This window comes from Nannospalax galili, unplaced genomic scaffold (genome assembly GCF_000622305.1).
Source record: "Nannospalax galili isolate Female #2095 unplaced genomic scaffold, S.galili_v1.0 scaffold732, whole genome shotgun sequence".
NCBI classification, from domain to species: domain Eukaryota; kingdom Metazoa; phylum Chordata; class Mammalia; order Rodentia; family Spalacidae; genus Nannospalax; species Nannospalax galili.
In genome coordinates, this window is record NW_008330574.1 from 733,968 (window position 1) to 746,860 (window position 12,893).

Sequence of the window (12,893 nt, forward strand, 5' to 3'; positions counted from 1 at the left end):
CCTCTTTATTAGAGATCAAAGGGGAAGTCTGCTGTGTTGGCCAAACAGTGGAGAAAAGTCTGCTTCTCTTGACTTCAAATACCAGGGTGTTTATCAACTTAGTTCCCTTTTCTCAGGTGCTTGAGAGGTCTGTGAGGCCCTGTTGGTGAGGGGGCAGGGCTATCTGAACCTTAACAGGAGGCAGAGGCAGGTGGATCTTTATGTGTTTGAGGCCAGCCTGGTCTACATAGTGAGTTCCAGAACAGCTGGGGCTACAGGGAGCCCCCATCCCAGAAAAAAAAAAAAAAAAAGCTGTTCTTGTGCATTTAAACTTTTTTGAGAAATGAAGAGCAGTTTTGTTTTACTGTTTTGTTTTGAGACAAGGTCTCACTATACGAGCTGGCTGGTCTGGAACTCACTATGTAGACCAGACTGGCCTTGAATTCACAGAGCTCTGCCTGCCTCTACCTTCAAGTGCTGGGATTCAAGGCATGCAGCATCATGCCCAGCCAGAAAGATTGTTTGAAAAGTGGAATGTTCTGGGTCAAACAGACACCTGGTGAGGCTGCCATAGTGAGAGGCTCACTATGACTCTCCTCCATTCCTTCCAGTTGGGGGTTCTGCTTCATGTTAGGTGTTAGGAGAGAAACAGAATAAGCACTTTCATAGAACTATGGAATGAAGTATTGTTGCTTAGTTACTTCAGAGATGTTACTTTTGGTGAATTGGCAATCTCTGCTAATCTGAGCAACTCTCTAATGAGTGGATTTTTGAAACGTGTAAGAAAATCTGTGGTAGTAGAGATTTGCCGTAAGAGAACGTCTCATAACTCAGTCCCCCCTTAAACTGCATTTTTCATTCCTTTTTCCTTTCATGACTTTTTCTCACCTTCAACTCTAAGGAGACAGACTGTGTGAAACCTTCAGTTATGGGGGCAACTGTCCAGAACCATAGTATTGTTTACATATAGGTTGTTTACACTTCCAGAGCACAGTCTTTGAAAGAAGTCATGCAGGAACCTGGAGGCAGGAACTGAAGCAGAGACTATGGAGGAATGCTGCCCAATAGCTTGCTCCTCTGTGCTCATCCTGCTTTTTTATTCAACCAGGACCACCCACCTAGGGGTGGCACCACCCACAGTGGGCTCTTCTGACCTCACTCAGTAATAAGAAAATGCCTTGGGGCTAAAAAGATGACTGAGTGGTTAAAGAGCACTGGCTACTCTTGCAGAGATGCTTGCCTAGTGCCCTCAGAGGCCAGAAGAAGGCTTTAGATCCTGTGGAACTGGAGTTACAGATAATTATGAGTCACCTAATGGGTGGTGGGAACTGAACCTGGGTCCTTTGCAAAAGCATCAAGTGTTCTTAACCACTGAACCATCTCTCCATCCCATTCTTCCCTCATTTTTAAGAAGGGAACTCTGACTGAACCTGGAGGCTGCCATTTCAGCTGGGATAGAAGACCAGCAAGCCCCCCCCAGTGTTGTGGTTACATATGTATACTACTGCACCTGCTTGCCCTCTCTGCCTGTCTGTCTCTGCCTATCTGCCTGCCTCTGTCTCTGTACTGTATGTGCTTATGTGTGTGTGTAGATGCATGAGGAAGCTGGAGGAGTACATTTGTGCCTTTCCCCCTCCCTCTCATTGTTTGAGACAGGATCTGTCACTGTACCTGAAGCTCACCATATTGTGTAGGCTGACTGGCAAGTAAGTTCCTGGGATCTGCCTATTAACACTCCTATTGTCCTGGAGTTTCAGAATATGCTCATGCCCAGCTTTTCACGTGGGTGCTAGGGGTTGGAGTCAAGTCCTCTTGCTTTCACAGCAAGTGCTCTTACCCACTTGGCCAACTCCCTAACTCTGCACTCGGCTTTTATGTGAGTGCTGGGCATCCGAACCCAGGTCCTCATGCTTGTGCAGCAGGCACTTTGCCCACTGAGCCATTTTCTGAGATCCTTATGTTTTATCATGTAAAATTGTTTTAATTAAAAAAATTTTTTTAGGTAGATGTGGTGGCACACATCCACAATCCTAGTACTTGAAAGGTTGAGCTAGGAGATTATAAGTTTGAAGCTACTTTGAACTACATAGTGAAATTTTATCTCAGAAAAACCAAAAATAAGCTGGATGTGATAGCACCTTTAATCACAGCACTTGGGATCACTGTGAGATCAAGGCTAGCCTGATCTACATAGCAAGTTCCAGGCCAGGTAGGGCTATAGGGAACCCTTTCTCAAAAACAAAACAAAACAAAACCAAAACTTTTTGTTATAGTACTAAAATATATATGTGTCCCATTCAGTGGTGTTTAATAGTGGTATTCGTAGTGTTGTGAAAACATCATCATAATCTGGTTCCAGTTTCATCACCTAGAAAGAAAACCCTGAACTCATTCAGTTGTCATTCCCATTCTCTCCTATTTACAGGCCCTGGCAACTACTAATCTGCTACTCTAGATATTTCAATAAATAGAATATAAGATGTGTTAAACTAGGCATGATAGTACACCCCTGGAATCCCAGCATTCTAGAGGTAGAGATAAGATGATCAGCTGTTCAAGGTCATCATCAGCTATGTAGCAAGTTAGAGGCTGGCCTTTAGTGTCTGGCTTCTTAGCATAATGTTTTCAAGTCTCAGCCATAGTATACCACACACCAGTATTTTAATCCCTTATAAAGCTGGAAAATCAGTTTTATGGATACATTTTGTTTATCCATCTGTTGATGGGCATTTGGCTTGTTTCTACTTTGGGCTATTTTTTTTTTTAACTTTTACAAAAACTTTATTGAGCATTTCATATATGCATATAAGGTGTTTTGATAAAATCCATGCCCACTCCCTCCCTTCCAACACTTCCCATATCTCCCCATCACTTTTTTCTTTTTCTTTTTTTTTCTTCTTTCATTTATTTTTATGGGGCTTTTGGGTACTCTTAACATTCGCCCCTCTGAAGTGGTAACCCTAAAAATCTTTTAAGGATTAGATACAAACTCCCAAATCCTTTTGACATTTTTGGCCTATGGAACAGAGCATGTTGTTAACAGTCCCAAGGACATTTTGACTTTTAGCCAGGAAACTGGCTACTTTTCTTTGGGGTCTTTTTACCTTAACTGCCTAGCCAATTCTTACCTTCTATTCTTATCACGCCATCCTCTGAAGGGCTAGGGACGCAGACTGCTTCCAGCTTCTTCCATGCTAAACAGGGACACAGGATGAGGCAATTGGAGTACCCCTTCAGTGGGTCTATCTAAAAGACTCCCAAATTGCATAACTCTTATCTCTAAGGGGAAAAGAAAGTCCTTGAATCGTGAATAGGAGATGTGAAGGAGAAGTAAAGGCAAGGGTAATTCGCATTAAAAGTTCTAGACGGGGAACTAGAAAAAAGTCAGAACAGGGCAATTTTCAAAGGTTCATATGAGAGTCCACTGGAATTTCCTGACAAGGGCTTCGAAAAGCATCCCTCTATTGGGTTCCTCCTCATTTTTCTTTTGTCTTCCAAGGCTGGACTCGACAGTATGAATTCAGGATTTGCTTTCAGGGTATTTTGATAGCTGTTGGAGTGGTTAGGATCAGTGTCAGTTCCCTCTCAAAGGCTTCTAAATAGGGAGAGAGAACAAATTTATCCATCATTTTAGAACAATAGCTGGTTGTCTCCCTTAGCTACAGGTGAGCACTACAGTATCTACAGGTGGGCACCACAGTACTGGAGACAAGATTTGAGGTCTTAACATCTGAGCAGCACTTTCTGGTTAGGAACAAAATCATCAATGAGTAATAATTGTCTAAATAACTTTTTATATAGACTTAAGCCTAATGTCTGAGAAGTGTAATCCCTTGAACTCTTAAAGAAGTATACTGATGACTTTACTCTTTGGTTATACTTTCCTTTTGGGTGTTTAAGATAATACAGTTGCCCCAAATAAATCAATTTATTTTTATACTTAAGGTCATTTGAGGATCTGTTCCTCAGGGGTCACATGGGCTTGGGAGAAGTGGCTGGCTTCTTTCTTTTACCAGTTCCATCTATGTGAAGATAAGTCAGAGGTCTTGTTTGACCATGTCTGGCTTCTCTTGGAAGCATGAATGAGATGTGTCCTCTAAGTTGACCCTCCTCTTTGTAGACTGGACACTGGTTCAAGTCCATCTTGTGGGGTCTCCATGGCCTCCCTGAACAAGAGGACAGGTGATTCACCACAGTTACAGGACATTTTGAGAGATGTTCCATAGTCCCCTGAACTTGGTCAACCTTGAAGGGCAAGAGGCAAAAAACTGTCCTTTAAGTCCCTCTGACCACATTAGTATAGGCCTTAAAGTATGGTTGTTAAACATCCAATAAGGTTAGTTCCACCAGTCTGGTACTTTTAATTATCATGTGCTATGTAGATAAGGCTTGGGTAAAAAACCAAATATTCTTAGATAAACATTGACTAGATATTTTGTTCCTTAAACTAGTTGACTAAACTATGACTACAGAAATTTTAAGGTGATGTGTGTATTAATTTTGTCTCATCCTTTATATATAACAAATCTAAACAGACTTTCATCACTTGCTTAGGCTTTCTCATTTTTTTCTATTTTGGAAAACATCTCCATTCCCATATCCTTTTAATATTGTTCACATTCTCATTTTCTTTTTTTTTCTTTTTCTTTTATTTAAAAATAATTTTGAGACATAATAGCATTAACAAATAAATTTTCCTTTGGTTGTGAAATTTCTTTTCCTGGGGATGCTAAGCAATGCTTGTTTTAAGATTCTAGTATGAAGCCAGTGTTTCATTCAAGTTTTACTGGGGAACCAATGAATTTATTGAGCTTACTTACCAAGATAACTGAGGAGTTGCCGAGGTGTATGTGTGACCTGAGGATATGCACACTGGAGAGCCTTTACCCACCATGAGTCATACCTTCTCTTCCTAGCCTTCCACAGATTGTATGCATTAGCCCTCCCCAAATCCAGGAGGCCATGTGTGATTAGGGTCAAATTACATACAGTTGGCTGGGAAGAGTGACTGGGTACTCCAGTAAGGGTCCAGTGACACTGCTTGGCCCTCCTTTAATGAATGAGCACAACCGTCAACAAGTCCAATTGTGATGATGTTTAGCGATCAGGCTCAGCTTACTTTGGGCTATTATGAGTAGTATTGTGATGATGTTTCTTGCTAAGCACCTGGTTTCAGTCTTTCAGTTATGTACCTAGATGTGGAATTGATGAGTCACATAGTAATTCTTTTTGAGGAACTGCCAGACTATTTTCCATAGCAGCTGTACCATTTTATTAATACGTTTCCACCAGTAATATGAAAAGAGTTTCAGGGCAGGAGATGTAACTCAGTTGTTAGAGTGCTTACCTAGCATTCAAGGAATCCTGTCTTTGATCCTTAGCACTGCATAAAACCAGCCATACCTGGGCTGGAGAGATGGCTCAGTGGCTAAGAACGCTGGTTGCTCTTGCAGAAGTCCAGGGTTTGAATCCCAGCACCCACATGGCAGCTAACAACTGTCCATAACTCCAGTCCCATGGGATCTGACAGCCTCTTCTGACCTCTGCGGGCATTACACGACACGGGTGCACTTACCTACATGCAGGCAATACACATAAAATAAAAATAATAAATAAAAATATTTAAAAAACTGTTGTATGAAATGTACAAAAGCTCAATAAAAAAAACCACTCATACCTGTAATCTCAGCACTCAGGAGGTGGAGGCAAGAGGATCAGGTGATCAAGTCATCCTTAGCTGTATAATAAGTTTGCGGCCAGCCTGGGCTACATGACACCTCATCTCAAAAAGAAAAAAGTTCTTCAATTTCTTTTTTTCTTTGTTTTTTTTTTGTTTGTTTGTTTGGTTTTTTTGCGGGGTGTTTTTGAGACAGGGTCTCCTTGTAGCCCCAGCTGTCCTGGAACTCGCTGTGTAGACCAGGCTGGCCTCAAACTCACAGAGATCCGCCTGCCTCTGCCTCCCAAGTGCTGGGACTACAGGCGTGCACCACCATGCCTGGCATGCTTCAGTTTCTTCACCCCAGTCACCACACTTAGGCCTTTTCTTCCCTGCCCCTTCCGCTTTGTGTTGCCATCCAACTGGATATGAGGTAGTGTCTCATCCTGTTTGTTTTCTTGTGCAGAGGATCAGACCCTGGCCTTTCACTGGTATCCTCGGCTTCAGTTCTTTGTCGTTCTGATTTACATGTCCTTAAAGACTGGGCATTTTTTGTGTACTGATCGACCACTGTAATCCTCTTGGTAGAAATGTCCATTCAGATTCTTTGCCCAATTTTAAAGTTGGATTGTTTGTTTTTGATGTTAAGTTGTAAGAGTTCTTTGTGTATTCTGGATACTAGACCTGTTAGTTCTATTTTGAATGCTAGACCCATTAAATATAAAATTCACAGTTATTGGGGGCTGGAGAGATGGTTCAGTGGTTAAGAGCACTGATTGCTCTTGCAGAGGACCCTGGGTTTGATTCCCAGCACGCACATGGCAGCTACAAACTGTCCTTAACTCCAGTTCTAGGGGAATCCAAAGCCCTCTTTTGACCTCCACCGCATTGCATGACATGGGTACACTCACATACATGTAGGCAATACACTCAGACACATAAAATAAAAATAAATAAAGGGGTTGGAGAGATGACTCAGTGGTTAAGAATACTGACTGTTCTTGCAGAAGACCTGAGTTCGAATCCCAGCACCCACGTGGCAGCTAACTGTCCATAACCCCAGTTCCAAGGGATCCGACAGCCTCTTCTGTCCTCTGTGGGCATTGCATGACAGGGGTGTACTTACTTACATGCAGGCATAACACTCATACACATAAAATAAAAATAACAAAATATTAATAATAATTTTTTTGGTCTTTTTGAGACAGGATTTCCCTGTAGCCCCAGCTGTCCTGGAACTCACTATGTAGACCAGGCTAGCCTTGAACTCACAGAGATCCACCTGCCTTTGCCTCCTGAGTGCTGGATTAAAGGCGTGCAACACCATGCCCGGCCTGGACCAGCTTTTTATTATCACTCTCTTATTTCAAATAATACTCAAAAAATACTCCCATTGCATAATCTTAACATCCTTACCAAAAATTCTTTGACCACAAATGTATAGGTTTATTTCTGGATTCTAAATTATATTTCATTGGTATATATGTGTCCTTATGGCAGGATCAGAGTGTTCTGATTACTGTATTTCTTCACAGCAAGTTTTAAGATTATGAAGTGTGAGTCATTCAACTTTGTTCATGATCATATGATTATTTCAGCTATTCATGGTCCTTTTATGATTTTTAGGATCTGTTCAGCTATCATAGCAGTTATTTTGTGTGTGTGTGTGTGTGTGTGTGTGTGTGTGTGTGTGTAGGTATGTATGTACATAGGTTCATGTGTATGTACAGGTGCTTGTGTGCATGTGCATATGCATCTGGAGGCCAGAAATTGATGTTCTTCTCAGTTGTTCTTCAGCTTATTTTTGAGACAGTGTCTCACTAGCGTTTGCTGATCAGGCTGGACTGGGAGGCCAGCAAGCCCCAGGTATCCCCATGTCTCCACCTCCCAGCACTGGAATTCCAGGAGCATACCTCTCACCCAGCTTTTCTTTTCTTTCTCAGTTGTAGGTGCTAGAGATCAAACTTGGGGCCTCATGCTTGTGTGACAAAGGATTTACCAACTGAGCCATCTCTACAACCCCAGTAGTTAGGTTTTAATAGGACTTGTATTGAATCTATACACCTCATTCATGAATATTGCTATCTTAACAATAATCATGTTTTTCTACTTATTTAGGTAATCTTTAATTTTTTTCTGCAGTGTTTTGTGGCCTTTACACAAATTTTAGACTACCTTGGTTTAATTTATTCTTAAGCATTTTTTTTCTTTTTTATACTGTTTAGTGTTAGATATTATAAATCTAGGGGCTGGAGAGATCGTTCAGTGGTTAAGAGCACTGGCTGCTCTTGCAGAGGACCCGGGTTTGATTCCCAGCACCCACATGGCAGCTAAAACCGTTCTTAACTCCAGCTCCAGGGGCATTCAGTGCTCTCTTCTGACCTCTGAAAGCATTGCACAACAGGGGTGTACTTACATACATGCAGGCAATGCACTCATACACATTAAATTAAAATAAATACTAAAAAAAATAAATCCAGTAGTTTTCATAATTTCCTTTTCAGAGTCTTTAGTGTTGATTTTTCATCTTGCCATTTGCTGAATGTTTTATGCAAAAGGTTTATATTTGTATATATTCAAGCATATCTTGACTTATAACAGCCTCCGTTTCTTTTATATAAAATTATCATCTATTCTCCATGTAGGCTTAACTGTACTACTCAACTTTCTATTTTTTTTTCCTTTGTTTGGGGAAGTTTCTTGCTTTTTATTTATTTTTCCTGGTCTTGTTGCTAAGATTTATTTTTACGTGTATATGTTCATGCTGATGCCCAGGTAGGCCAGAAGAGGTCATTGAATCCCCTGAAATTGGAGTTACATGCAGTACTGAGCTACTGATGCCAGGACTACAGAGTACTCTTCAGCACTAAGCTGTTTCTTTAGCCTCTTGTTGTTTTGAGACAAGGTCTTGCTGTGTAGCTCTGGCTGGCCTGGAACACATGGCAATCCTCCAGCCTTCTGAGTGTTCAGATGGTATGAGAACCATTCCCAGCATTTTTTTACATTTATTTATTTATTTATTTATTTATTTATTTATTTATTTGGTCAGAGGACAATTGCTGGAGTTGTCCCTTTCTGCCACGTTGATTCTGGGATCAGGTTGTCATGTGTGTATAAAAACCAGAGGAGAACTTTGTGGAGTTGGTTCTCTCCTTCCACCTTTACATGGGTTCTGGGTATTGAACTCAGATTACCAGCTTTTATGGAAAGTTGATTTAAAATTTAAAAGGGCTGTTTACTTTTTTTTCTTTCTTTCCTTCAAAAACTTTCAGTTTATTATTATTTTCTTCTTTGAGGTACTATAAATTGAACCCAAGGCCTCATGGAGACTAAGCAGGCTTTCTATATCCTGAGCCTTAGTTTAAGTTCTAAAGAACTCATTTTCAGAAAATTTTATATTGAATTGAGACTGCTTACTACTAGTTGTTTTAATTACTACTAGTTGTCTTAATTCAATGTTTCCTATACTCTAAATATTAATCATGATCTTTAGTTTGTACATGAAAGACTCCATCATACTTTGTTGGGTTCGTGGTAGACATACTTTTCTCTGAATAAATTTGCTCTAAGTTCAGTTAATATCCATATATTTGCTGTTTTTCTCTCATTGTTTGAAACTGTAAGATTTTTTCATTGTGCTTTTTCATGTGTTTGTGTGTGTGCTGGCATGTGTGAGTGCATGTGTGTGAAGACCTACATTTGACATTGGTCTCCTCTTCCCTCTCTACTTGGTTTATCAAGGCAGGGTTTCTTGCTGAATAGGGAACTCACCAGTGGTGTAGCTAATACAGTTAGGCAGCTTGTCTCAGGGACCCCCTGTCTCTGTTATGGCTCACAAGTGACTGCCCCACACTTTATCCACTGAGTCATTCTAGTCCCTTGTTGTGCTTTCAGGTTACCTATCACTATTAATGTAAATTATAATTCACCATTTGGTATCTCTCATTTCTTGTAACTTTGTACTACTTGTTCATACATCCAATAAATTCTCTTTTTTTTTTCACAAGGATTTGTAAAGAGATATTTCTTGTCAATTGTGAAAGTGCTTTTATATCATTATTTTCACTTTTTTGTTTGTTGTTTTTTTCAGAGTTTCCCTGTAGCCACAGCTGGCCTGGAATTTGCTGTGTAGACCAAGCTGGTCTTGATCTTACAGAGATCTAACTGCCTCTGCCTCTGGAGTGCTGGGATTAAAGGCATGAGCCCATCTTAATTTCATGATTCTTAAATTACTCTTCAGCATCATTTCTGATTGTGGTTAAAAATTTAAAATCTAGCCAGGTGTGGTAGTATACACTTTTAAATCCCAACACTCTGGAGGCAGAGGCACGAAGAGCTCTGAGTTCCAGACCAGCCAGGGCTACATAGTGAGACTCTGTCTCAAAAAAAAAAAAAATGTAGGGGGTGGCTGAAGAGGTTGCCTCAGTAGTTAAGAATACTGGGTTACTCTTGCAGAGGACTCAGGTTTGGTTCCTGGCACCAACATGGTGGCTAAAAACCATCCTTAACTCCAGTTCCAAGGAATCTGATGCCCTCTTCTGACCTCTGTGGGCATTGCATGATATGGAGCTAGAGAACCAGGGGATCTGATGTCTTTGACTGACCTCCTTGGGCCATTGCACTCATGTGCAAGTGTCCACAAAGAAACATACATTCATTTATATACATGAAATAAATAAATAAATAAATAAATAAATAAATAAATTTAAAATAGGGGCTGGAGAGATGGCTCAGCGGGGAAGAGCACTGACTGCTCTTGCAGAGGACCTGAGTTTGATGCCCAGCACCCACATAATGGCTAACAACCATCTGTAACTCCAGTTTCAGGGGATCAACACTCTCTTCTGACCTCCATGGGCATTGACAACACGGGTGCACTTACATACACACAGGCAATACCCTCATATGCATAAAAATCTTAAACACTAATGTTTTTCTGTTAAACATAAAATTGCCTTTTGTGATTACATTTCTGTTAAAAGTATTTAAGCCAAAGTATTTTAACATTTTAAAAAAGAAAGTATGTTTCCAGGACAGCTGGGGCTACAGGGAGACTGTTTGAGAGAGGGTCTCCCTGTTGCCCCAGCTGGCCTGGAACTATGTAGACAGGCTGGCCTCCAACTCACAGAGATTCCCTGTACCTCTGCCTTCCGTAGTGCTGGGATTAAAGGCTTGTACCATCACGCCCGGCAGCATGTTCAATTTTTTAAATGCTCTCTTAGAATCTGTGAATCTATGGTTTTTACTCTCATTTCTATTCGTGTGTGTAGATAGATCACTAGTATTGTTGAGTTTGTTCAGTTTTGCTTTCCAGAGAGGAAACATCATTGAGTAATAATTAAAATGTATTTTATTATTATCATTTTTTGTTTGTGTTTTGAGAAAGGGTCTCCAGCCCTGGCCTGAAACTTGACCAGGCTGGCCTTGATCTCACAGAGCTCCACCTACCCTGCCTCAAGAGTTCTGGGTCTAAAGGCATGTGCCACCAGACCTGGCTTTAAAGTTTGTTTTAAAGTATAGTTTTACCTTATAATTTTCTTCTTTTTGGCTTTTTTATTAGTTACTTTTGTCGTTGCTGTGACCAAAATAACTGATAAGAAGCAACTTTTTTTTTTTTTTCTTTTCTTTTTGGCCTTTTTGAGACAGGGTCTTTCTGTAGCCCCAGCTGGCCTGGAACTTGCTATGTAGACCAGGCTGGCCTTGACTTCACAGAGATCCACCTGCCTCTGCCTCCTGAGTGCTGGAATCAAAGGTGTGCACCACCATGCCTGGCTGACAAGAAGCAACTTAATGGGGGAAAAAGTTTATTTTGGCTCACAATTCAAGGTGATATTATGGCGGAGAAGGTATGCAGCAGGAATGTGTCCACAGACAGGAGGCAGAGAGGGATGATGCTGCTGCTAGCTTCTTTTTCCTTTTTATTGTTTCAAGACCCCAATTCATTGCATAGTGCCATCCACATTCAAGGTGGTTCTTCCCTCTTCAATTAAGCCTTTTCTGGAAACATCCTCATTGACACACTCAGGGGTGTTTCTGCCAAGATTCTAAATCTAGTCATTGACAAAAAAGATTAACCCTACAGCCTTACAAGTTTCTCTTTGGGTTTTAACCTAATTATAACTCATAATTTTTGATATAGGGTATCATCATGTAACTCTGGCTAGCTTAGAATTCACTGTGTAGACTAGGCTGGCCTCATACTCATAGGGATCCCCCTGCTTCTGCCTCTGCCTCAGGAATGCTGGGATAACAGGTATGTGCCACCACATCTAGCCTTATTTAAGACTTTTTTACATGTCCTTTGAAGCTTGAGACTGCTAATTTGATAACACGTTACTGTTGTTTGCTAAAGTGCTGGGGGTGGAATCCAGGGCTAGGCAAGTGCTCTTCCACTGAGCTACTGGCCTCAACTGCTACTTTGAAGACTGCTTCTTTTCTTTGGTATTTGTTTGCTTCTAGTGAACTCCTACTTGGTTTTCATAAAGCTACTCTACTGTTACTGTTTGGAAAAGCTCCGACTCCTGTCTTGGCCCAGTCAGTTGTTCTCATGTTACTCCAACCCATGAGCATACTCCATAATGTTCAGTGTGGCTCACTGTTCTGTCATTAGCTGCTTGCTTGTCTCTCTTCTCTTCTAAAGTGGTAACTACAGTAGGATGAGAAGTGTATCCTACTTTTTAATTTTCCTAGCATTCGTTTGTTAAGATTTGTTAAAGTTCCATCAGTTTTAGAGTTTTGTATTTCTGTAAACGATCAGATTAGTTAATATATTATACTTAATGTATAATTAAGAGAATTTTCATTTTAATTTTTTAAGGTTCTTAGTCCTACATTTTTGTATTTTCTTTAAAAAATTTTTATTTTATGTGTATGAGTGTGCCTGCATGTATACTACATGCATGCAATGCCTGCAGAGGCCAGAAGAGGGTGTTGAATCCCCTGGAACTGGAGCTATGGACATGTGGGTGCTGGGAATCGAGCCTGGATCCTCTGGAAGAACAGCAAGTGTACTGAATTGCTGAGCTATCTCTCCTGCCCCTGTATTCTATTTTTTAAAAATCATAGTTTGCAGGATGCCGCAGCGAATGCCAGTGCTCAGGAGGGAGACTCTGTCTCAAAAGTAGAAAGAAAATATTTCTTTTTTATGATTTTGTTTTTGATTTTGTTTTTTTTTTTTTTTTTTTTTTTTTTTATTTTTTTTTTTGTTTGTTTGTTTGAGACAGGGTTTCCCTGTAGCCCCAGCTGGCCAGGTACTCAC